This window comes from Microcaecilia unicolor, chromosome 4 (genome assembly GCF_901765095.1).
Source record: "Microcaecilia unicolor chromosome 4, aMicUni1.1, whole genome shotgun sequence".
NCBI classification, from domain to species: Eukaryota; Metazoa; Chordata; class Amphibia; order Gymnophiona; family Siphonopidae; genus Microcaecilia; species Microcaecilia unicolor.
Genome location: NC_044034.1, coordinates 105,526,080 through 105,550,738, shown reverse-complemented (window position 1 = coordinate 105,550,738; position 24,659 = coordinate 105,526,080).

Genomic DNA, 24,659 nt, shown 5'->3' with positions numbered 1-24,659 from the left:
ATTTGTCTCTTCGGGCCTTCCCTCACTCTGTCTGTCCCGCCCTTGCGGAAATAGGAAGTTGCATCAGCGGAGGGCAGGACAGATAGAGTGAGGGAAGGCCCAAAGACAATCCACACTTCTTTTACATGCAGGCGCGAGGCGCTGCGCCTCGGCTTCCGAGATTTCTTTGTAAAGGTAATAGGGTGCAGGAGCTGACAGGAAGAAGATTTGGAAGCACCCCCCTTGACCTGACACCCAGGGCGGACCACCCACACCGCCCCACCCTTGCTATACCACTGGCGCAATGGACACCCTCTGCAAATAGTTCACATTCTCTCAAAATGATAAAATTATAATTTTCTTTTTTTTTTTGCTCATTTTCATTTGATAATGACATTGAACAACATGGGGTGTGTCATTGACATATCTTATATTGTTGCAAATGAATCCCCATCCCTAATACATCTGTGCTGTTTCTCAGCCCAGTTCCATGATTTAGGTAGCTTTACAAAAAACCTTGCAGTAACTGCTCTTTAATTCAAGAAATTAGGGGGCATGTCTAGCATTTCTTTTGCAGGTTGCAGGTAGGGCCGACGAGAGACTGGGCCAGGGCCGGGAAAAGGCCGCCCCCGGGGCCCCCCCTCCACCCGCCACGGGGCCCTCTCTCCATTACTGGGCTTTCTGCACAGACCTTAAGCGCTTCACCTTTGAAAGCACAGCAAGCAGCGGCAGACCATTCCTTCCTTCCGTGTCCTGCCCTCGTGGAAGTTACGTCAGGCGAGGGTGGGACACGGAAGGAAGGAGTGGTCTGCCACTGCTTGCTGCGCTTTCGAAGGTGAGGTGCTTAAGTTCAATGCCAGGGAGCGACGGCGGGAGGGCAGGCCGGATTGCGGCGGTGGTGCTGGGCTCCCCCCCCCCCCGGTGACCCGGGCCCGGGGAATTTTGTCCCCCCCTGTCCCCCCCTCTCAGCAGCCCTGGTTGCAGGTTAAAATGCTGATTAGCACATGGTACCATGGTCTCAGTAAGCATAGATGCACTTAGCACCTCCTATTAAGCTATACAAAATGCCTTTAAAGCGTAAATTAGTGTGCACTAATTGTAAAAATATTACAAAAATAATTATCTTTCCTCACTGTTTACTATGCTGTGCTGGTGGCTGCCACATGGAAATGCCAACACAGCCCATTCAAAGCTGCTAGCAAGGCTTAGTGAACAGGGGGTTTGTGTGGTAGCAGTTACTACATGCCCATTTTCTGCCTGCTTGTTTCTCCACCCCCCTCCCAGCTGACATCATAGGGGTTTTCCCCCAGCTGACTAGCTGTCTGCCCATATATTGTCAACTGGGAGGGGGGCGGAGAATCAAGCAGATAGACCATTGGCTGGGGGAAAGCCCCTATGATGTCAGCTGGGGGGGCTTTCAGCAAGGAAGAGAGTCCAATGAAATCATCAGGGGCAGCATGAGGGAAGGAAAGTAAGCTGCAGGAGGAAGGTTCAGGAAGAAGATAGAGCCTGCATCAGAGCAATTTGCCCCTCTAAACTGTTTTCTGCTGTCAGACAATCTTTGCTATTGAAAAATGCAAGCAGAGTGCTTCTTCTAGAAGTCGTTCTCACACAACGACAACTCCACACCTTCTGGAAAATTTTGCACATTAAAGGTAGGCGCTCATTTCTGTGCATTGCTCAGAAATGGCTTTGTATTGCTCGAAATGTTCATTTTAATACTAATCAGCTCATTATAACACATTTGCATAGAATTATGGTTGCCTGCTAACGCGATCAGTAAGATGTACGCAGAATCCCTTTGTGCATCATTCGCTAAATAACATGAATGCTAAACTGGATAGAACCAGTCAAAATTGGATGATACTAGCATGGTCCTGGCAACCTGGGTTTGATTCCCACTGCAAATCCTTGTGACCTTGGGCAAGTCACTTAACCCTCCATTGCCCCAGGTGCAAAAACATAGATTGTGAGCCCCCTAGGGTCAGAGAAAGTACCTGTATATAATGTGTACAGCACTGCATATGTCTAGTAGCGCTATAGAAATGATTAGTAGTAGTAATGGTCGTCTTTGTGTATCTGTCCCTCAGTTTTTTCTTTACCTTCCCCTAAAGGGATGAAGTCATTAATTTTATTTTGTGCTTCCTTAGCCTATCAGGCAGGTAAAATGTGGAGTGATCTTCCAGAAGAATTACAAACTGTATCTCACTATCACTGTTTTAGAAAATATGTAAACCTTTTTCTGTTTAGAAAATATGTTTTAACGATACAGTCTTGAACTGTTTCATTTTTGTTGCTGTTCTTGTTTTTTATCACTAGTATTGTTCTAGCTGACATTTTATTGTAATCTGTTTAGAACTTACATTGGTTGTAGCGGAATATACATTAAAATATTATGTTGGGTTATGTTATGTTATGTTATGTTATTGGACCTTGAAATCAATCCAGACATTTCACGGCTCTACACAGTGCTGTCACTGAGCCAAGTTCACTCAGTTTATTATCATTATCTAACCTTTTGTTTTTAGGATTATAGTTTTATATCCCTTATAAAATTTATCCAAAGAATATTTGTTGTTTTATGTATTAATAATATATTAGTATTATCTTGGCATGTAGATCAAGATCATCTACAGCAAACATTGCCAATAGTTTAACATCATTTCACTTTTTGAATTCATTCATAATTTTATACATATACTTTCTCTAACATATAAATCATTTGTCAGAAAGAGTGTAAGTGGTTTATTTGTAGTGCTGATAGTGAATTTCACCTATTGCTCCTCATCTGCAACAGCATCATCAATCAAGCACTGTCACACTAAATTCTTGACAGAATATGGTATTTGAATAGTTTGCCATGTATAGTTCATAAGCTCAAAACTATTTGGTAGCATGGATGTGTTGCTTTGAAACATATTGGATTTTCACAGTGGAGGAGTTGCCAAATGGTGTAGTGGGTTTTGATTCTGGCAACCTGGGTTCAATTCCAACTTAACTCTCCATTGCCCCAGTTACAGAAAACAAAAACCTAGATGGTAAGCCTTCTAGGGCTGTATATAAATATAAATAAATAAATATACCTGTATATAAAGTGCACAACACTGCATACATCTAGTAACTCCATTAACATTGTTATGAATATTAATGCACCTATTGAAAAACTAAACCAGTCAGATTAGTACAGATCAATCCTGCATAGACAGGCAGTACTAACAGAATACCTATAAGTCTCTTTCACACATGCTGAACACATATAAAATAAGTAACCACAAATTAAAAATAGAAATATGCAGATAAAAATTAAACTGAATTCAGAATCTGCTCCTTTTTATCTTTTTGTTTAACATTGTCCTCATTTTCTCATAGGTACCATTTTGAAAGTTAAATTCTAATACAGAAGAAATCCTTATTTTTTTCAGCTAATTCAAATTTTGCCAAGTTTGATTTGAAACCTTAAGAGCAGGAACAAGTGGGGATTATTTCTGCTCCCACTAGGCACAACGGACCCCAGTAAGTCTAGGGGTGGGGATTTAGGTAAGAGTAGGGGAGGTCTACTGGGGGTTCCTCAGAGTAAAGCGGGATGGCAACTGGGGAGAGAGGGAGGTTGTCTTTCTGGGGTGATTGCTCTTTTTTGAGGGGAAGATAATTAGATATGCTGGGGTGGGAGTGTTGCTAGACTGAGTGGAGGAATGGTCTAATGGTTAGTACAGTAGGCTTTGATCCTCACTACCTGGGTTTGATTCACACTGCAGTTCCTTGTGACCTTGGGCAAGTCCCTTAACCCTCCATTGCCCTGGGTACAAAAAATAAACTTACATTGTGAGCCCTGTAGGAACAGAGAAAGTACCTGCATATAATGTGTACAGTGTTGCGTACATCTAGTAGCACTATAGAAATGATTATTAGTAGGGTCAGAGAAAGAAGTTAGAAAACAAGGAGGCTGGGGAAATTGGAAGGCCAGCAGGAGGTGATCTATACTGTAACTGTTGGGGGTTGGTGGGAAACTAGAGCTTTATGATCAGCACACATGGAAAGTGATTTGAAAACATTCCTTCAACAAACAAGTCAGGGGGCGGGGCAGTGCCATACATTTGCTTTCCCCAAGTGCAGTTTTTTTTAAAACACTGCACGTGGTGAGCCATTAATATGTAGTTTCTTGCACATGTTTTATAAGAGGCTCTATATTTTGCTGAATTCATGTAGAATTCTGTGGGAATTTTCCACATCCTGACCTGCACATCTGAATTGCACTCTGCATTTAATATCTGCATTGCCATAATATTTGCAGTTTAGTGATTTTATTATATTTAAACCAAAGCTCCTCAATATTCAACAATATTCAACCAGTAGTGGTCAATATCTTTTTATATGCTTACCATTGCCAGATGAATTAGCCCCCAATATTCAGTATCAGACCATGTCCAGGCACTGTCACTGAATATTGGGGGCTAAATTGGGCAAGCAGGCTGCCAGAGCTTATACGGGCCATACTGATATTCAGCCAGCGCCCACATAAGGTTTTTTTTTGTTTAAAGCCCCCAAGCCCTTTATAATGCCCCCCTTTCTCTCCCCCAGCCCGCTATAATGACTGACCTCCCACCCACACACTCCCTGGGAGGTCCCAAGCTCTGGGAGGTCCAACCCCCCCCCCCCCACCCACCTGCAATATATACAGACCCCCCCCCAGGTCTACTTATGTCCCTGATGGTCTGTGGGTACTAACCCTTCCCACCGAGGCACATGACTCTTGAGATACATCCTTGGTGGATCACTTCCTGCCACAACAAGCTAATGATGTGTTTCACATGACTTTTTCTTTTGTGGAAGTACAGAGGCTGTCAGACCGGAGGTGGGACTTTTTTTTACTAAGTCTTTGAAGGTATCCTGTATATATCTCACTGCTTTCCTTAGTTCTTATAAGTCTAATACTGTAGTCTTCAGATACTGGATTCATTCTCTGAGACCAGAAGCTCTTTGTACCAAGTACAGACATACAACCTCTGATCAACCAGGAGATAAGTATACACATGGTACTCGGTGCAAAAGACTGGATAGTCCCCATCTCACTGCTGGACTTCTATCTGTATATTAGGATTGGTGAGCTGTTTACTTAAAATTGCTCAGAGAGTAGAGATATATTAAATTAATGTGAATTCCCTTATTAGGTATACTGTATGCTATTCATTTGTTTACTTCATGATGAACTGCAAGGACCTAGAACTTAACTATTTGCTAAGAACTAATAACTTGTTGATAGAGGTGTCTTATAAAACCTTTGGGATAAAAATGTTCCTGTATATTCTCTTAATTGGATTAAAGGCCTATAAATTAAAGACTGAGGTTTGGTTGGAAGATGGAAATCAAATACAAATAGAAGGTTTTGATGCTAGGCTATGGCACTTATTTTCAAGGCATATGGATATCTCAAAAAGACCTAAATGGACCTCCATGTGCTTGAAATGTCCAAGCATTGATTTTGCAAAGGCAGAAAAGAGACGCCCAACGCTGCAGTATATCCAAATAGCAAAGGGGCATGTTGTAGGTATATTTTAGTTAGGATTAAGGGAGCGCCTGAAATCTGTAAGTCCAAGATTGACTACCAAAGAAAAAGAAACGCCCATTTCTAAAAAGAAGGACATCCTTATCAGACCTGTTTCAGACATATCCAGGGTACAAACAGATGACTACTGGCGGGATTGAAGCATACAACTCCGTAATCCCCCAGTTGCTGCTGTCTACCCTCATTCTCCCCTAAAAGTGAAACTGAAAGGGGCGCTATAACAGCTTCAGGTATTATGAGCATTCTTAACAAAGCAGGCAATAAATCTGAGGAGTAACCTAGTGGTTAATGCAGTGGATTGTAAACCAAGGGATATGGGTTCAAATCCCAGTTTAACTATTTCAGTATGTATTTACTGTAATTGTGTGCCCTCAAAAAAATAGAAAAAATATCTACTATACCTAAATATATAAGCCATCTCCAAACCTAATGGCTATAGAAGTGGTTTGCATTCAGGTACTGTAGTTATGTTGCTGTTTTAGAGGACCCACAATTACCAAGTAAAACCATTAAACTGGGATATGAACCTAGGTCACTTGGGTCACAGTCCACTGCTTTAACCACTAGGCTGCTCCTCTGCTCTGTGTGGAAGCTTATGTGGCCATTTTCTAAGAATTTTTGCCATACAGAGGTCCATGTCCCTTGTTTCCCCCTGTTCATAATTTGGACATTCCAATTTCTAAAATGGATGTTCATTCTGGACGTTTGAGGCATATGGATGTGTTCCTGCTTGAAAATAAATGTGAGATGGACATTCATTTGGGATGTTCTGACTTTAGAAAATGCCCCTTCACTGATTTTATTAAACACTAACCCCCTCCCCCCTTTTACAATGCTGCATTAGCAGTCGCCAGTGTGGTAATGCTGACACAGTCCATTCAAAGTGAATGGGCTGTGTCAGCATTATCGTGCAGCTTTGTAAAAGGGGGGCAAGAAAATTTGCTGCTAAGCTATGTCTTAGTAGACTATTAAATGCAGAATTTTAAATAGATGCAGTTCAATCCAAATCTCCCCTTTCCCCAAGGTTTAAGATAATTTAAAAGCAGGTTAACACTTACCAGCTAGATTTCTTCATAGAAGCAGGAGGTGTATGGTTCTATGGCAATATCTTCTAACAATTCTTTTGGTTATTCACACGGCACATAGTTTATAGTCTTAATTTTTATAGAAAACAATATATCTAGGCAAAACCAATTTGCCGTATACTGTATTTTTGTTTTAACTGATTTTATTAAACAATAACAAAGTTTTTCTGCTAAACTGTGTCTTGATTGACCATCTAAACACAAAATTTTAAATGCACACAAAAAATTAGCAGTTTAGTCCAAATTTCCTTTTTCCACAAATTTTTAGAGAATTCCCAGGAATAACAATTGCAGTCTCAGCACTCCTTCTTGATTGATATGTGACTATTATTTTGAAGATGGTCTTGAAATCATTTGCAGTTTTGTCAAGCATAACATTTTCCACTGTAAAGTTGTTTTGTTTATTTATTGTAATTTTTTGAACTGTAATTTGACTCTGAGACTTTTTTTTTTTGCTTTATTGAATTGTTCCTGTAAATTTCTGAGGGTTTTGGCATTTTTTCTACATATACCCAATATAAGCATATTTTTTTTTCTACAGCATGAGGAAGCATTCCCTAAGGCAGCATTGGCATCAAGTCTGGAAATATATGCATATGTTTAGATTTTCAAAAGTATGCATATATTATACCATCTGAGAAATTATGCCTGCCAAATAGCAGAAGCAAATGTGTGCACACTGATTTCCTAGAGCAAGTTTCCAAGTAAAATATATGCTTAGCAAATCTAAAAAAAAGTCATGTAGTAGAAAGTACAGACCAACTTTTTGTTAAATCAACCAATTATACTATTATCACCCATGACATTTTGATAAAGATGTTACAGTATAACTGTTAATAGGAACCAAAAAGAATATTCAGTATGCATCTATCTATCTATCTATCTATCTATCTATCTATCTATCTATCTATCTATCACTTCCTATGGCTTCAACTATCTTATTTAAGGTATTACAAAGCCTATCTACTAAACTGTTTTGCATTTTTAATGTGGCTTTTAAAACATGTTAAAATCTAATACAGCATGTTAACTGTTAACATATACAGACTACTATATTAAACACCTTTCTTGGAAATTCATAGTAGAAAGTAGAGAATGGTGGGGTCTGCTCAGGGACTGTACCTCTCTAATCCAACCTATGGATCAGGGCACAATAGCCAATTTCAAACAACATTATCGGGCTTTTGTACTACGTCGTCTGATGAGCGTTATGGAAGACCAGACTGTCAAGGATAAACGTGCTGTTGAACTGGCTTGTAATCTGTTGGATTACTGTTGGATCACTGTTGGATTCCCTACATATGCAGAAAGAAGCCTGGAATCATGTTACACAGGCAGCCATTGTGAACTACTACAAGCGGGCAACCTTTGTTAAGGATGTGGAGAGGGATGAAACAGATGCAGCTGTTGCAAATGCGTCAGATGAAAAGGTTATTGACATCCCAGCTGGTGTTACTGAAGAGGAATTCCATCACTATGTAGCTGTTGATTACGATCTACAAACAGCTGCCAACAGCACTGATGTCGAGATATGCGCCTACACGCAGGCAACATGAGCTGATGATGGAACAGATTCGATGGAACAGCAGCGAGGCATATGCTGACGAAATTCAACAACCTCCTCCTGTCACTTTTGCAAGAGCGCTGGAGAGTCTCATTGTGCGGGCCTATGTGGAGGACACTGGATGTAAACAGTACTGTACATATGTTTATCAGATGTCAAGCTTCTTTGGTCACAACGATTAAGTGCACGCTCTGGTTAACTGCATGCACCTGAATGTGGAGTACCACATGGATCACCCCTCTCACCAACCGTTTTCAACCTAATGATGATCCCTTTGGCAAAACTCCTATCAAACCATAACCTCAACCCATATATATACGCCGATGATGTAACAATATACATCCCTTTCAAACAGGACATCAAAGAAATTTATAACGAAATCAATCAAAGTCTACACATCATGAACACATGGGCAAATGCATTTCGTCTGAAATTAAATGCAGAAAAAACTCAATGCCTAATACTCACCTCCCAATACAACACGAACGAATTTACCGCTATAAACACACCAAAATTAAACCTTCCAATCTCAGAAACGCTAAAAATCCTTGGAGTCACTATTGACCGCCACTTAACACTCGAAACTCATGCAAACAATACAACCAAAAAAATGTTCTACTGCATGTGGAAACTGAAAAGAATAAGACCATTCTTCCCAAAATCCGTCTTTCGCTGCCTAGTGCAATCCCTCGTATTAAGCCATCTGGATTACTGCAACTCACTTTACGCAGGCTGCAAAGAGCAAATACTGAGGAAACTTCAAACAGCCCAGAATACAGCAGCCAGACTCATCTTCGGAAAACCAAAATATGAAAGTGCAAAACCCTTACGAGAGAAGCTACTCTGGCTTCCACTCAAGGAACGCATTACTTTTAAAGTATGCACATTAATCCACAAAATCATTCACGGCGAAGCTCCAGCCTACATGTCTGAGTTAATAGACCTACCACCCAGAAATGCCAAAAGATCATCCCGAACCTTCCTCAACCTCCACTTCCATAATTGCAAGGGCGTAAAATACAAGACGCTACACGCGTCAACCTTTTCTCACGTGGGCACACAGTTCTGGAACTCACTGCCGCGCAAACTGAGAACGATCCACGAGCAAACCTCCTTCCGCAAACTATTGAAGACCCATCTTTTTGAAAAAATCTACGGAAAGAAGCAAAACACATAAAGTCCACACTCACTGTTCACTAATGCATCAATACATCCACTTCCGAACTCTCATCCCCCGTAGTCTCACCTCACTCATACCTTTACTCACAGAAATATGTATACCATACATAATGCCCTTTTAACCTCCCGCTGTCTCCTTCCAGTGTTTCAAGGTTTGGTTCCGGTGTTTATTTTCCTTAACAACACTTTGACTGTCTTGTATAACTCTTCAAAATGTAATCCATAACCAAGTTGTAACAAATTGTATTTCCATCATTCATATCGTATTGTAAGCCACACTGAGCCCGCAAAAAGGTGGGAAATGTGGGATACAAATGCAATAAATAAATAAATAAATAAATATATATATATATATATATATATAGAGAGAGAGAGAGAGAGAGAGAGAGAGATAGATAGATAGATAGATAGATAGATAGATAGATATAGATATATAGATAGAAATAGATATAGATATATAAACTTGGGGCTGTTTTTACAAAGTGGCACTACCTAAGTACCAATTAGCATGTGATGAATGCAAACAAGCCGATGGGAATTCAATGGGATTCTTTGCACTCAGTGCACACTAATTGGTAACACCGTTTTTTAAATGGAGCCCTTAATTACCTATGATGAATAATCTATTTTGTATCCTATCCTATCTAGGGGGTTGTTTACTAAAGCTTAGCTCAAGTTATCTGCAGCAGGGCCCATAGGAATAAAATGGGTCCTGCTGCAGATAACTTGAGCTAAGCTTTAGTAAACAGGGGGATAAATCTGTGCCCTCAACATTATTTCCACTGAACATTCTTACCACCTACCCATATGCAAAAAATAAAAAAAATTACTTCTCTATGGCACAGTTATTTATCAGGCAACTCTGCTTGTTCTGAGTATTTTTTCTTAAGTGAAATGTCTAATGAACTATTAGGAGACCTATTTCTCTAAGGTATAAAAAGTTATTCCCTGAAGGTTATTTCACTTTTAGAATATGTCACTAAAGAACTACAGATATATCTTCCTTATTCAATTATGGAGCAACAACACCATCATTTCCCTTTAGTAAAATAGTTTATCTTTTGTTACGGTGACCAGCAACTAATGAACAAAACACAAAGCATATGGGATAACGTAGATAGCCAGAATGTGTCTTCTAGTTCAAAATAGAGCAATTCAGTAAGGGAAAATTAAATAGCAAATAATTATTGGTTGCTAAGGCTGTGATGATCTGTGCACACATTGAATTTATGGTTTTAATTTACCTGTAATGTAAAATATAGCAACTTAGATTTTAATAAAGCATTTGTCTTTAATAAATCTGTCATGCTTCCATGCAGTTCTCATATGATGTTCAGATGTAATCTAGGAGACTAATGAAAATCCAGCTTAATCACCATATGTAATGGTAGCAAAGCATATAAAATATATCTGGCTCAATATTTACCATGAATAGATACAGTATGTACAGAAATTGTTGAATCCCCTGCAGCTTTTATCACATAGGCCACAATAATTATCAGTATATTATACATAGATGATTAATGTTCTCTTTTGAATCAAATAGGATAAGATTCAGAGCTATGTGGAAAATAAGCTATTGTTATCTGAAATAAGAATAAAAATGAAGAACATGAAGTGTTTGCTAAAACTCTTCAATATTCAACAGCTGTTTCACTTTCACATTCTTGAAAAACTTTATGTTACATACAGCTATTAAAATCCCATTCACATTCATATGCTTAGAAATCTAACTCAATTTTAATACACTAGTGAAAGGTACCAAACTGCTCAATGGAAAGTGAACTTAAAACACATTGAGATTCTTGCACAAAAAACAATGTCATATTGTTTTGTTCTGCACCTTGAATGATATTAAAGCAGCAAAGAAGTTTCTGAAGTTTAGATGCTCGGAGGTCATGCCTAGAATGCACAAATACTTCATTCTTCCTTTGTATTTTGTTCTTTCTTTGTTCAGAGTTAAAGAATAAACATGCCATTACCATTACAATCTAGGCTTCTGTTCATGATTATTTACAATATGAAGACTTGCTGTGGAAGATTTTCATGCTGTAACTTCATTCAATCTGCATATGCCAAATGAAAGCTAGATGTTATTGTTTTTTTTATTAGTTATATGCATTTTAATTATATCATTTCAGATAGCATCCATGATCAGGAATTTTGAAAAATGAATACACAATAAATCAAACCAGGAAAAATACTTAAATGATCATCATCCACTAATATAAAATTATATTACAGATCCAAGAAATTATGTAATATAAATCAAGAAAACTTAAATCCTCCAAACCCAGCCAGCTCATTCATACAGTGGCACCTAAACTTAGGAGAGAATTAAACAAATGCTATAGACACCCATATACTCCTATGGGCATATTTAGCATTTAGCATATAATATTAGTTTTTCGTTATAAACACTACCCATGCCTTTGTAAAAGACCCCCTCAATAAATTTTTTAGGATCAAAGAAATGAAAAGATTTCCGTTGATATATAACCAAACATTGGCAAGAAATCAAATCAATATTTTGCTGATATTTAGATGATAAAGGTTTAACAAAGGTATTAAGATTATTCATTGCCTCCTAAAGTATATCTAGGGTGATGAACTTTGGTCTTTTCAAATCCCTCAGCTCACAGGAAGCTCCCTTTACTCCAATAGTATTCAGTTCCCCCACCGAGGCTGGAATCTGTGGGAGCTATTTCATTGAACATTTTGGTATTGCCCCAGCATGAGTTGTAGAAACTGCCAGAGGAAGGCTCCCCAGCTGCAAACCTACATGACAACTCACTGGTGCATCTTCAGGCCACACTTTGCCTCTGCAGAGGCATTTCCTGGCTAAAATGTTGCAGTCTGAAGTTCAGGGCTTAGCAACACCCTTTCCCCACTGCTGCTTGATTCATAAATGAAAGATGGGATAGAACACTGAGATGAAGTGGTTTCGACACACACCAAGAACCTTGAGTGTTTGTCTTGCCTATCAGGGAATCCACAAAACACCCAAGTGCAGAAACATCAAAGAGAGCAGAGTAGCTTACAGTTTGCTCCTGAAGGACACCATCTTGGATCCTCCAAGCTAGGCATTATTTTAATACCTTGACGGAAGGTCATATTTAGGCCCACAGTCTAATCTACTGTTCAGGGATTTCATACCTATGGACTTTCAGGATAGAATGATGGAAGCCTGGTGATAAATACCTTTTATTTCACTAGACCCTAAATAGAAAAGCTTGGTATTTAACTCTTCCTATAAAGAAATAGGTAGTCAGGATGCTAATTAGGTAAATGTGTTGCTCATACTTTATATTCTATGTCATCATTATTTTCTTTCAGTAAACAGTTGAAAGCTTGTTTTCTTTTTTGAACAAGTATGTTCCACAGGTAAGTGAAGGTACTTGCAATTATCCATCCTTTCTATAGGGCCCTTTTACCAAACTATGGTAAAAAGTGGCTTAGTGCATCCTCACAAAGGTTATATCGGCACGCTAAGGTCATTTTATACCACAGAGGTAAAATGGCCGATTTTATCCATTTTCATTATTAACGGCTATGCATTAATTTTCCCATTAGCATGTGGCCATTACTGCATGAGCCCTATCGCTACTCAATATGTAGGCAGTAAGAGCTCTCATGCTAACCACATGCTAATCGGTTAGCACATATCAATGTAGTTGCAATTACCAATTAGCATAGAATATGTCTCTGCACCAGACCAGCTTGGGTAGCATATGCACATGCAAAAAAGTACCATGAGATGCTTAAGCATGCCCTGTGGTACACACTTTTTGCTGCAATAAGCATGCATTAATGCTTACTGCTGCTTAGTAAAATGACCCCTATATTTGTTTTTAATTACCTTTACTGTAGGTACTGTCTACTTTAGAGATTTTGGATCAATATTCCAAACAATTTAAGTGGCCAGTTCCTGGTCACTTAAATCACTTTTTCAGGACTATCTGGTCATTTTCAGCAGCACTTAATTGGTTAGTGCTGTTGAAAACGCCCGGTTAGCACGCAATTTAAAACTGGCTATTTTGGAGGCATTCTGGGGGGATGGAGTCAGCACTTAACCAGCCAAGATAACCACATAAATAGGACTGCATAAAAGTTTTCTCTTTATATGGTTCACCATAGCTAGTTAAGTGCTGAATATCACACTTAACCAGCTATGGTTTCCCCTGCTCCATAAAACCAGAAATCAATGCTGGAGCCCAGATATGGCCAGATACTGAATTTTTGCAGCATAAAGCCAGTGGTGGTCAGCAAAATGTTGAGCACTGCTGGCTGAATATTGGTCTCTTTGCGACCAATATTCAGAAGGATATGGCCGCTAAAATGGTGCTTAGGTGGCTATCCGACTATCTGGCCATCTGGCCCTGAATATCGCTGGTTAGCGGCTTAAAGATAGCCGGTTATATTGCATGATACAACCAGCTATCTGCCAGTTTTAAAAGTGAAACTGGCCACATTTGGTGGTCATATTGGCCACCACAATAGGTGCAATAAATTTGACTAGTCTGACTTTAATTGGCCAGTGCTGAATATCAGCTTGGCTGGTTAAATTCGGACCAGCCAAAGTTAAACCAGATATTCAATGCCGGTCACCAGAAAAGGCTTGGCATTGCTCAGCGCGAACTGTGGGAGACAGCCCGGCTATCTCCCATGGTCTGAAAATCAGATGGTTTGTGTTCAGAGAACTCTAAAAAGGGTGGTGCATGCATGGAAGAGGTGGTAGAGACAAAGACCGTGTCTGAATTCAAGGAAGTGTAGCAATAGCATGTGACATCTCTTAGGGAGAGGAGGAGATAGTGAAGCTCTAGGTGGGCAGACTGGTTGGGCCATCTGGCCTTCATCTGCTGCCATATTTCTATGTTTCTAAGTATTATTATATATGTTGTTTTATTTTATTGTATACCTCTACAGTATGTATGCTCCTTTTTGTAAATCACGCAGAACTGAGATAAGCAGTATATAACATTTTTTAAATAAATAAATAAATATAGATATATTTGGCCCAATATTCAGACCATGGGAGGGAGCCTGGATAACTTCCAGAGTTGGCATTCAGCCCAGCTATTCAATGTTGGGCCATTTCCTATGACTGGCAATGAATATCCAGGTGTTTTTTGGCTGGTTTCAATTTAACAAGCCAAGTTGATATTCAGTGCTGGCTGGTTAAATTTAAACTGGCCAAAGATATTCCTGCTATTTTGGCAGTTTAATTTGGCCACCAAACTTAGCCAGCGATGTGCTGAATATTAGCGTATAGCCAGTTATAGCGAGTGATATAACTGGTTATCCGCTAAGTGCTAACTGGCAATATTCAGCGGGAGATAACCGGTGAGCTTGCTGAATATTGTCAGATAGCCGGTTAAGTGCCATTAAACCGTTTAAGAGCCATTCCTGGCCAGCTAAATGGCTTTAAATATCAGGAAAATTGTTTATATTTTAACCTAAAAATAATATTTGATATTTTAATCAGTCACTTAAAAATAGAAAGAGTAGCTGCCTTTTAATACTGTGATCTGGGGAGCATATTAAAAGGAAGAACAGAATTACTAGTACAGTGGGTGCTCTTTGAGTAAAACTTTAGCTGTTATGAATATGCAAAATGAGAACATATGACTGATATGCTGCATAACATATTGGCATCATATTGTCAACATTCATTAGGCACCTTGGGATAGGAAAAATATTGCTTAAGGGATAAAAAAAGGTCTTGTGTTTTTAATACATTGTATCAAATTCAGGGCCTTTTTAACTAATCTGTGTAAGCGTCTATGCGCGCCCAACTTGCACCAAAATGGATCTACCGCCCAGCTACCACGTGGCTCTTGTGGTAATTTCATTTTTGGCACACATCCGCTATGTGCGCCAAGTGACATTTGATGCATGTAGGTCATTACCACTCGGCTACCGTGTGAGACTTTACCACTAGGTCAATGGCTGGCGGTAAGGTCTCAGACCCGAAATGGATGTGTGCCAATTTTTATTTTGCCGCACGTCCATTTTCAGCAAAAATTTTAAAAAGGCATTTACGTGTCTACACTACTGCAGGCCATTTTTCAGTGCACCTTAGTAAAAGGGCCCCACAATGCTTTGGTGAAAGGTTGGCAGATAATATTTTGATGTCCAGTTTGCAACAACTAACATTTACATTGAGAGATAAAGATGTTACAATCATTCTACTTTTCTGCATGCAAATTTCAAGGTCATAGCATTGCCTCCAAGAGCAGCCATTGTGGCCTCAGCCTACATATTTGTAGGATACATTCTGGTAACATATTTATTTTGAGTCTATTTCTGAACGCTGTAAAATCAAATTCATTGGCTGCTTCGTCTAGTACTCTAATTTTCCTGTCTATATTCTACCAAAACATATATCCGCATTTCTACAGAAATGAAAGCTTTTATTCATGGATATGATATAAGTACACAGAACTCTACCAATCAATGATTTGCTCCTAGAAGCATAAAACCTGATGGTGCAGAAAAGGTTGTACCCAGCAGAAAAAGAAACAGCTGCTGTGTGTCTGGGCTAAGGAACTATTTTTATAGATAAGACAGGGGCAGCCTTCATTTGTAACAATTAAAATGTTTCACTCTATCCCTTTAAAACACACAATTCAGGCCAATCAGCACATTTAAAATGCAAATACATGCAATTGTAGTCAGTCCATTAATAATTTTGGAACCTTTCTCATAATTTTGTGTGGAATGTAAATGGTAACCCATACAGATAAATTGTGCATGCTTCTGCTAAAGAGCTTTAAATAAAATTATTTGTGTGAAATCAGTAGGATACATCAGTGAATGGACCATCCACATTTATCTACTGTAGCTTTGCCAACCTGAACTATCAACCAAGGGTGTTCAACTTCCAGATCCCAGCAGTGTCAAGCACAAAGAATGAATGTTTTTGGTAGTTGTCTAATAAACAGTTTCTGCCTGAGTATTTTAGATGTATCTGTGCTATATAATTCTGAAAAAAATATTAAAAATAAGCAGTCTTAAAGAAGGCAACTGCACTTTTTCAAAGAAGTTATGTTAGTATACAGTGCAAGCAAATTCTAGGATATAAAGGGGTTCATTTTCAAAACAGAAAAATGTCCCAAGTGGCACAATGCAGTAGATGGACTTTTTTTTTTTGCCAAAACATCCAAATCGCTATTTTTGAAAACCATTTTAAAGATGTTTTTCTATGCAGTTCATCTGTTGTGCATCCAGATCACAATGGGAATAAAGATATGCTACTCTGGAATGAAGTTCAAAATCTTGTTGTTTGGAAAGAACATTTAAAGTTCAGACAGCTGGAATTTTAGTGGAATTTTTAAAAATAATGTTAAATATTTAGATCCTTACACTAGTACTTAAACTCTCAGCACTTAACATCTACTGATAGTCACTCTGAAGACTTTCTCTAAAGATAACTGCAAATCTCAAACCCATAAAATCATATAAAAACATGGGTTATTGGAGAATGGTTAGCAGTTGATGACACCTTTGTGTGCAAAGTATTGTATTAGCGTTCAGTAGTTAAAATCATTGTATTATCCCCATGGATTCTATAAATGACACCCAAATGTGCACACAACTCTGATATGTGCATAAAAATAAATTAGTTAATAAGTAATTAATAATCAATAATTGTCTGCTAATAATTACTTATATAAATTGGCACTAATTTGTGTTTGTTGCACGGATCTGGCTACCTGCAATTCTATAATCAATGCCCAAACCGTCTCATACGTAAATCAAACATGAGCATGGACATAGGAGGGGCTTCAGCGGGTTGGGGTGTTCCAATGAATTTCGCATAGTTATAGAATTTGGTGGATGCGCATTCAAGTTGCATGTCAGGAATAGATCCAAAGAAGCTTAGCAGAGATTAGGAAGCAACACTGGTAATTGGGAAGCAAAGCCAGTACTGGGCAATATTCTATGGTCTGTGCCCTGATCATGGCTGAATGGATTTGGATGGGCTGGAGTGGAGTGGAGTGGAGCTTTTCAGGGGCTTCAACATTAGCTGCAGAAATTGTAGAACAAGGACAGTGTCCTGAAAATGGCAAGGGCAAATCAAGACCAGGTATACATATGAAGTGTCACATACCATATGTAATGAGTTTATCTTGTTGGGCAGGCTGAATGGACCGGCGATCTCCTGAACCACGCCAAATCGGTATAATCGAAAGCCGATTTTGGCTGTCGCCAACTGCTTTCCATCGTGGAGCTGCCCAAACTTCAAGAGGGCGCGTCGGTAGGGTAGCGAAGGCGGGATGGGGGCATGCTTTAAGATGGCCGGCTTCACCCGATAATGGAAAAAAGAAAGCCGGCCTTGACGAGCATTTCGCTGACTTCACTTGGTCCCTTTTTTTCAGGACCAAGCTTCCAAAAGGTGCCCCAACTGACCAAATGACCACCGGAGGGAATCGAGAATGACCTCCCCTTACTCCCCCAGTGGTCACCAACCCCCTCCCACCCCAAAAAATAAAAAAAATATTTTTTGCCAGCCTCTATGCCAGCCTCAAATGTCATACCCAGCTCCCTGACAGCAGTATGCAGGTCCCTGGAACAGTATTTAGTGGGTGCAGTGCACTTCAGGCAGGTGGACCCAGGCCCATCCCCCCTACCTGTTACACTTGTGGTGGTAAATATTGAGCCCTCTAAAACCCCCAAAACCCACTGTACCCACATGTAGGTGCCCCCCTTCACCCTAAGGGCTATGGTAATGATGTACAATTGTGGGGAGTGGGTTGGGGGGGGGGTTGGGGGGCTCAGCACCCAAGGTAAGGGAGGTATGCATCTGGGAGCAATTTTTTAAGTCCAATGCAGTGCCCCTTAGGGTGCCCGGTTGGTGTCCTGGCATGTGAGGGGGACTAGTGCACTACAAATGCTGGCTCCTCCCATGACCAAATGCCTTGGATTTGGCTGGGTTTGAGATCGCCGGCCTTGGTTTCCATTATCGGCGAAAACCGATGCCAGCCATCTCAAACCCGGCCATCTCTGACATTTGGTTGGCCCCAACCGTATTATCGAAATGAAAGATGGCCGGCCATCTTTTTCAATAATACGGTTTGGGACTGCTCTTTGTGGCGCCGGCCAAATAGATGGCCGGCCACCTATTTGGCCGGTGCCATTCAATTATGCCCCTCCACACTACACTAGGTTTCAGCTGACATAAGTCTTTGTGCCCAAAGCTGAGTGCAAGAATCCCCACTAGTTGCTATTCTATAAAGGGCATTCATCCAGGAGTGCCCTTTATAGAATAGTACTGAAATATTTTTTTTTTTTACTGGTATCTCTTTTTCAGCACCATTAATGAATCTGGCCCTTTATGCCTATTTCACAATGTTGATGCCAACTCTTAACATTACAATTTGTTTTAAGTTGGTTTCTGAAATTTACTAGATTGAGGTAAATTAATTGGGTTTGCCTTTCAGATTTGGCTAAATAATACGCTGAGAGCAGGGTAGCCAGAACATCCCACTTCAGTTACCTATGTGTATGTTCTCTTGCAGGACATGGTGAAAAATTAGTGGCTTTTAGAACCTTATTTATAAATTTATTCCCTTCAACCATAGACTCAAAAGAGGCACAGTGCTTTTTGTAAATATGCCCTTAAATTTGTTGATTACCAAAGTAGTTAAGTTTTACTTCTCAATCATGTTTTACTTTGGTTCTTAATAGCCTACAGCTATTTACATGCATTCTTAGCATTTCTACATTTTTAATGTCTGACTTCTGGTTTTAAATGTAACCACACTACATGTTAACAAGTTTTCTTACCATTTTAGATTCACTTTCCTTAGATTATTTTTAATCCTTAGTACCTCATTTTTTTCTGTTTCATCATTATATACTTACATTTTAATTTTCTCTACAATTGTGAGAAAACTATACCGCTGATCGCTAACCACAGAGAGCATCTTCTAGTTATGTAGAAGAATGGCACGGCAGCTCTTTCTGCAGACCTGTTCAATTGATGAGCTATAATATAATGGTTTTAGTGAAAGCATGAAGAAGAATTGTACATTGTGCACTTCAAACTTGAGGAAACTCGTTTTCTACAATGAGCTGGTGTAATTTCCTGAGCTGTGCTGATTCTAGATAAGTATTCCCTCAAATCCTACTTAATATACTGTTACACTGCTATATACTAGGTAAATTGAAGCAGGGTTAGATCCTGATTGTGCAGCTTATGAAATTGAGGAGGCTGAAATGTGGATAAGAGCAAATATAGTGTATATCAAAATCTTACTTGCTTTGCTGGAGAAGTCACAAAATAGGCTTGCATTCTAGTAGATCAGTGAGCTTGGTTTAGGACTGATAACTTGGATAAGACAGCTGCTTGAAATTCTATTTTTGTAAAATTGTTTTTCCATCATTTGCTTTCAGCATTATTACTTGGAGCCTGGTTCTTGTAAAATATTGGGAGGTAATTTTTGCCAGAACCTCTCATTGGATATATGAGAGACCTCCAATACATTCTTGTTCTACTGGAAACTATTAATGGTTAATTAAGGAACTGGCTTCCCTTTCAGTCAGTTTTTAACCTCTTAGTTGAATGCTTCAGGATCACTGGGCTTTGCATAATAATAGTATGTAATTTGAGTTCTTAAAGTAAGATTCTGTCTATTCTCTGTATGTTCTCAAAATATTTCCATATGAATATGCATATTACCTCCTGTGCCATCACTCAGTTTCTACATAAGGCGATAACATTATAACTACAAAATACTATTAAAAAAATAACTTAAAAAGGGAAAAAATTCCAACCGATTATCTAATTAAGATCATAATAATTTCACAGTGTTTTAAAGGAAATGGCATAATAATTTAAGTATTATTAGTCATGAAATAGCAAATGTAGCTAAACAGTTACTACTTCTTTATCATAGTTACTTAAAATATATTGTAGATTTTCATATTTCCATCAGTTAAATGATACAAACATAAAATAAATGGGGTCAATACTCAGCAGAACTTACTCAGAGGCCCTTTTACAAGCGTGGTGGTAAGCCCAACGTGTGCTTACCGAATGTTAATCTGGAACTACCGCTGGCCCAATGCAGGCACCGGTGGTAGTTTCAGCCCAAGCATGTGCCATTTGCGGCAGTAGGGAAAATAGTTGATTATTTTCTAGAGTGGCGCTAACCCAGCGGTAATTGGGCAGTACTGCATGCTACCAGTTACCACCGGGTTAGCGCAGGAGCTCTTCCCGCCACCTCAATGGGTGGTGGTAAGGGCTCCCCCTCATATGGCCATGCAATAAGAGCAATCTTACTGCATGGCCATAGCTATTTTCAGACATTTTTACCTGCTGCAGTAAAAAGGGCCACAGCACGCAGAAGAAACAACCCCCACCACTAGAGCAGTGACTTTTTTACTGCAGCTTAGTAAAAGGACCCCACAAGTAGGAACAGCTCCTTCCCAGATAAATCCTGCTGATAAGATTCATACCCAGATTTTCAGAGGGAGTATCTGGATAATGCTGTGGAATATCCAGTTAGAATGTCTCAGCACTATCTGAATAGCACCATGGTAGAACTTGAGATGAGCTGGGTGCGACTTGGTTAATTGTAATATTTAGGGGCCTTTTTTCTAAACTGTATTAAGCTTACATGGTAGATAGTAGGACAGGTCTACTGCAGTAAAAAGAGCAGTGTGTGGTAAAAATGCTGCAATTGCTGCCTTACATAGGAGTGGGCGGGAGTTGGTCATGAACCCCAGGATTCTATATACGGCACCTTAATTTCCATATGAAAATCAAAGCATATTCTATAACAATGTGCATAACTTAATTGTTTAGCTAATCAGCGCTGTTAATTGAATATTAACAAGCAGTTAAGATTTATGTGCACAACTTGCTAAGCATATTCTGTAACATGGTGCACCTAAATTCTAAGTTGTATAGTTGAAAAGGGTGCATGGTCAAGGGTGGGGCATGGGCATGTCGAAAATCTATGCACGTTGTTTTAGAATACATCTGCTCTGCTCTGCAACTAATTTAGGCATCGGGATTTACACCAATTAGAACATGGTGTAAATTGCCACAACTACATTTGGTTGCATGGAGAAGTGCTTGGCTTTATTCTATATACTGCATGTTTTATAATATCTAGGCATATTATTTTTCTGCATGGAATTTTCAGGTGCCATACGTAGAATTTAGCCCAAAATGGGTGAATTAAGGAGTGTCTATTCTGACAGTTAATATGTGGGTCTATCACAGGCTAGCTGTCATTACTGCTGATAGTGCAGCTGAACTTACTGCCACCTCAAGAGGAGGCACTAAATGCAGTTGTACTACTGACAATCTCTTAGTGCAGTGTGTTGTCAGAAGTGGGGCAACAGCATTCCCACCCCCTATTCCTCTGACACAATCCCAAACTCTCCAACAAAACCTCAACACTCCTGATCACAAACTCACCCTCCTTGACACAACCCTGATCCCTGGATCACAACTGTGACCTCCCAACTGTACGCCAATCCCCAATCCCCAATCACAACTCTAATCCAACCCCACTCAATGACACAACTCTGAACCCTCTGACACAGACTCTAACTGCCAAACATAACGTTGACCCCCCATGACACAACTCTGACCCCCCAATTATATTTCCGAAACAATGCTGAATGTTTAATAGGAGTGCCCAAGGGTCTTCCTTATCGGCTATGTTATTTAATATTTTTCTCTTACCACTTTATTTTCGAAAGTGATCGCCGGCCAATTTCCCACATAAATTGGGAGATGGCCGGCGATCTCGGAAAAGCAGCCAAATCAGTATAATCGAAAGCCGCTTTTTTGCCAACATCCCCGCTTTCCCGTCGCGTCGCCGGCCAAAGTTCAAAGGGGCATGTCGGCGGTAAAGCGAAGGCAGGACATGGGCGGGCATGGGCGTGGCTACCAGATGGCCGACTTTCGGCGATAATGGAAAAAAAACAGCGAAAAGCAGTATATCGCCGGGTTTACTTGGTCCTTTTATGTTCACGACCAAGCCTCAAAAAGGTGCCCCAAATGACCACATGACCACTGAAGGGAATGGGGGATGACCTCCCCATACTCCCCCAGTGGTCATCAACCCCCTCCCATACTAAAAAACTAAAACTAAAAACCTTTTTTGCCAGCCTGTATGCCAGCCTCAAATGCCATACCCACCTCCATGACAGCAGAATGTGTTGTATCCTCCGACAGCCTTTCCCTGGTTGCGATGTGGCTCTCGGGTGAGTGTGACACCTTTTCTGTTAGGTGCCCTGCAGAGTCACATCAGTAATGCATTGTGGTGGGTGTAGGGTAGTGGGCTCTACTCCCATGGTGCTTTTCCCCCCTACTAACTGGCTCAGAGTGTGCCCTGTTTTGTTTCCGGTAGTCCATGAGGTAGTGGCCATTTTTGTAAGCCAGTTTTAGATCCCTTTCATGTGTTACCCATGTTAGCAGAGGCGTACCAAGGGGGGGGGGCGGTGGGGGCAGTCCGCCCTGGGTGCACGCCGCTGGGGGGTGCCGCACGCCGGTCAGTGTCGTTGGTTTCCATGCTCCCTCTGCCCCCGAACAGGTTACTTCCTGTTCTGGGGCAGAGGGAGCATGGAAACCAACGACGCTGACCGGCGCGCGACACCCCCCCCCCCAGCGGCGTGCACCGGGGGGGGTTCTTTTGCCGGGGTGGGGGGGTCCCTTCGCCGGGGTGGGGGTGCGCTGCACGGGGGGGGGGGGGCGCTGTACCCGGGGGGCGGGGCGCATCGGCGATCCGCCCCGGGTGTCAGCACACCTCGGAATGCCACTGCACGTTAGAATATGTTATTACCTTGAATGTGGCTGAAAGAGGGCATTGTACACCATTCTGCCAGCTCTGACCTACTACTAATCTCAGTACCAGGGAGACTCTTTGCCAGTGGGGCACAACCTCTGATCTGCAGTTAACTGTGAGTAAACGTGCTTATTCAAATAAAGGGCTTTTTCAAAGAGATTAGTCTTCAGGTGTCAACTGTGTGCCAAGGTTATACAGCAGCATGTATGCAGGTCCCTGGAGTACGTTTAGTGGGTACCGCAGTGCACTTAAGGCAGGTGGACCCAGGCCCACCCCCCTACCTTGTGCTGGTAATGGAAGCCCTCCAAAACCCACTTTACCCACATGTAGTTGCCCCCTTCACCCTAAGAGCTTTGATAGTGTTGTACATTTGTGGGTAGTGGTTTTTTTTTTGGGGGGGGGGGTTGGGGGGCTCAGCACCCCAAGTAAGGGAGCTATGCATGTGGGAGGTTTTTCTGAAGTCCACTGCACTGACCCCTAGGGTGCCCAGCTGGTGTCCTGGCATGTCAGGGGGACCAGTGCGCTACAAATGCTGGCTCCTCCCACGACCAAATGCCTTGGATTTCGCCGGGTTGGAGATGGCCGGCATTTTTTTCCATTATTGCTGAAAAACAAACCCAGCCTTCTCAAACCCGGTGAACTTCAAGGCATTTGGCCGGGGTAAACCGTATTATTGAAAAAAAAAGATGGCAGGCCATCTTTTTCAATAATACGGTTCCGGCCAGCTGTAGCGCCGCTGCCAACATATATCATCGGCGATCTATTTGGCCGGCGACGTTCGATTATGCCCCTCTGTAGCTCCTTAACTGTTTATATTTGAAAGTGCTATTGTATGCTGGTGTTTATACAATTTCTTTTAGAGACTGAGAAGTCTGTGGAAGATTCTCTCAAGAAAATAGACTTTTGCTTGAATGTGATCAATCACTGATTACGAGGTAATCACCTTAGTTTTAATTTTACTAAAGCCCAAATATTTTTATTTCTTATTTTTCAGTGGATGATGTTCCTGTTCATTTTCAGCATAGTGATGTTTCCATTGTAATTGCTAATAACATTCATAATCTGAGGGCTATTTTTGATTACACCTTTTCAGTGAAGCTTCAGGTGACCAAAATAATTAACTATTGCTCAACGGCATATTTTGCAAAACTGGAAAAACGCACAGTTGCTGAATATTTATTTCTGGTGGAATACAGTCCTGCAGCATCAGAAGTTTGAGCTCGCCATGGCTGCAAAAAGTCGGATGATAGTATCTAAGAAAAAAATTTGGTCTATTTTGGACAACTACCTCCAAACTATTCAGGCCACACCTTAAACCAGTACAAAGGACTTATTTATTAAACACCTGGATGCTTTCCCCTCCTTTTTTCTCTTCTTTCCTTTCTCTTTTTTCCTTTCCCACCTGTTGTGTTTCTTGCTTCCTATGTTTTTCCATCATTGTTTTTCTGTTATTTGTATTCTTGGAAATTAATAAAATATTT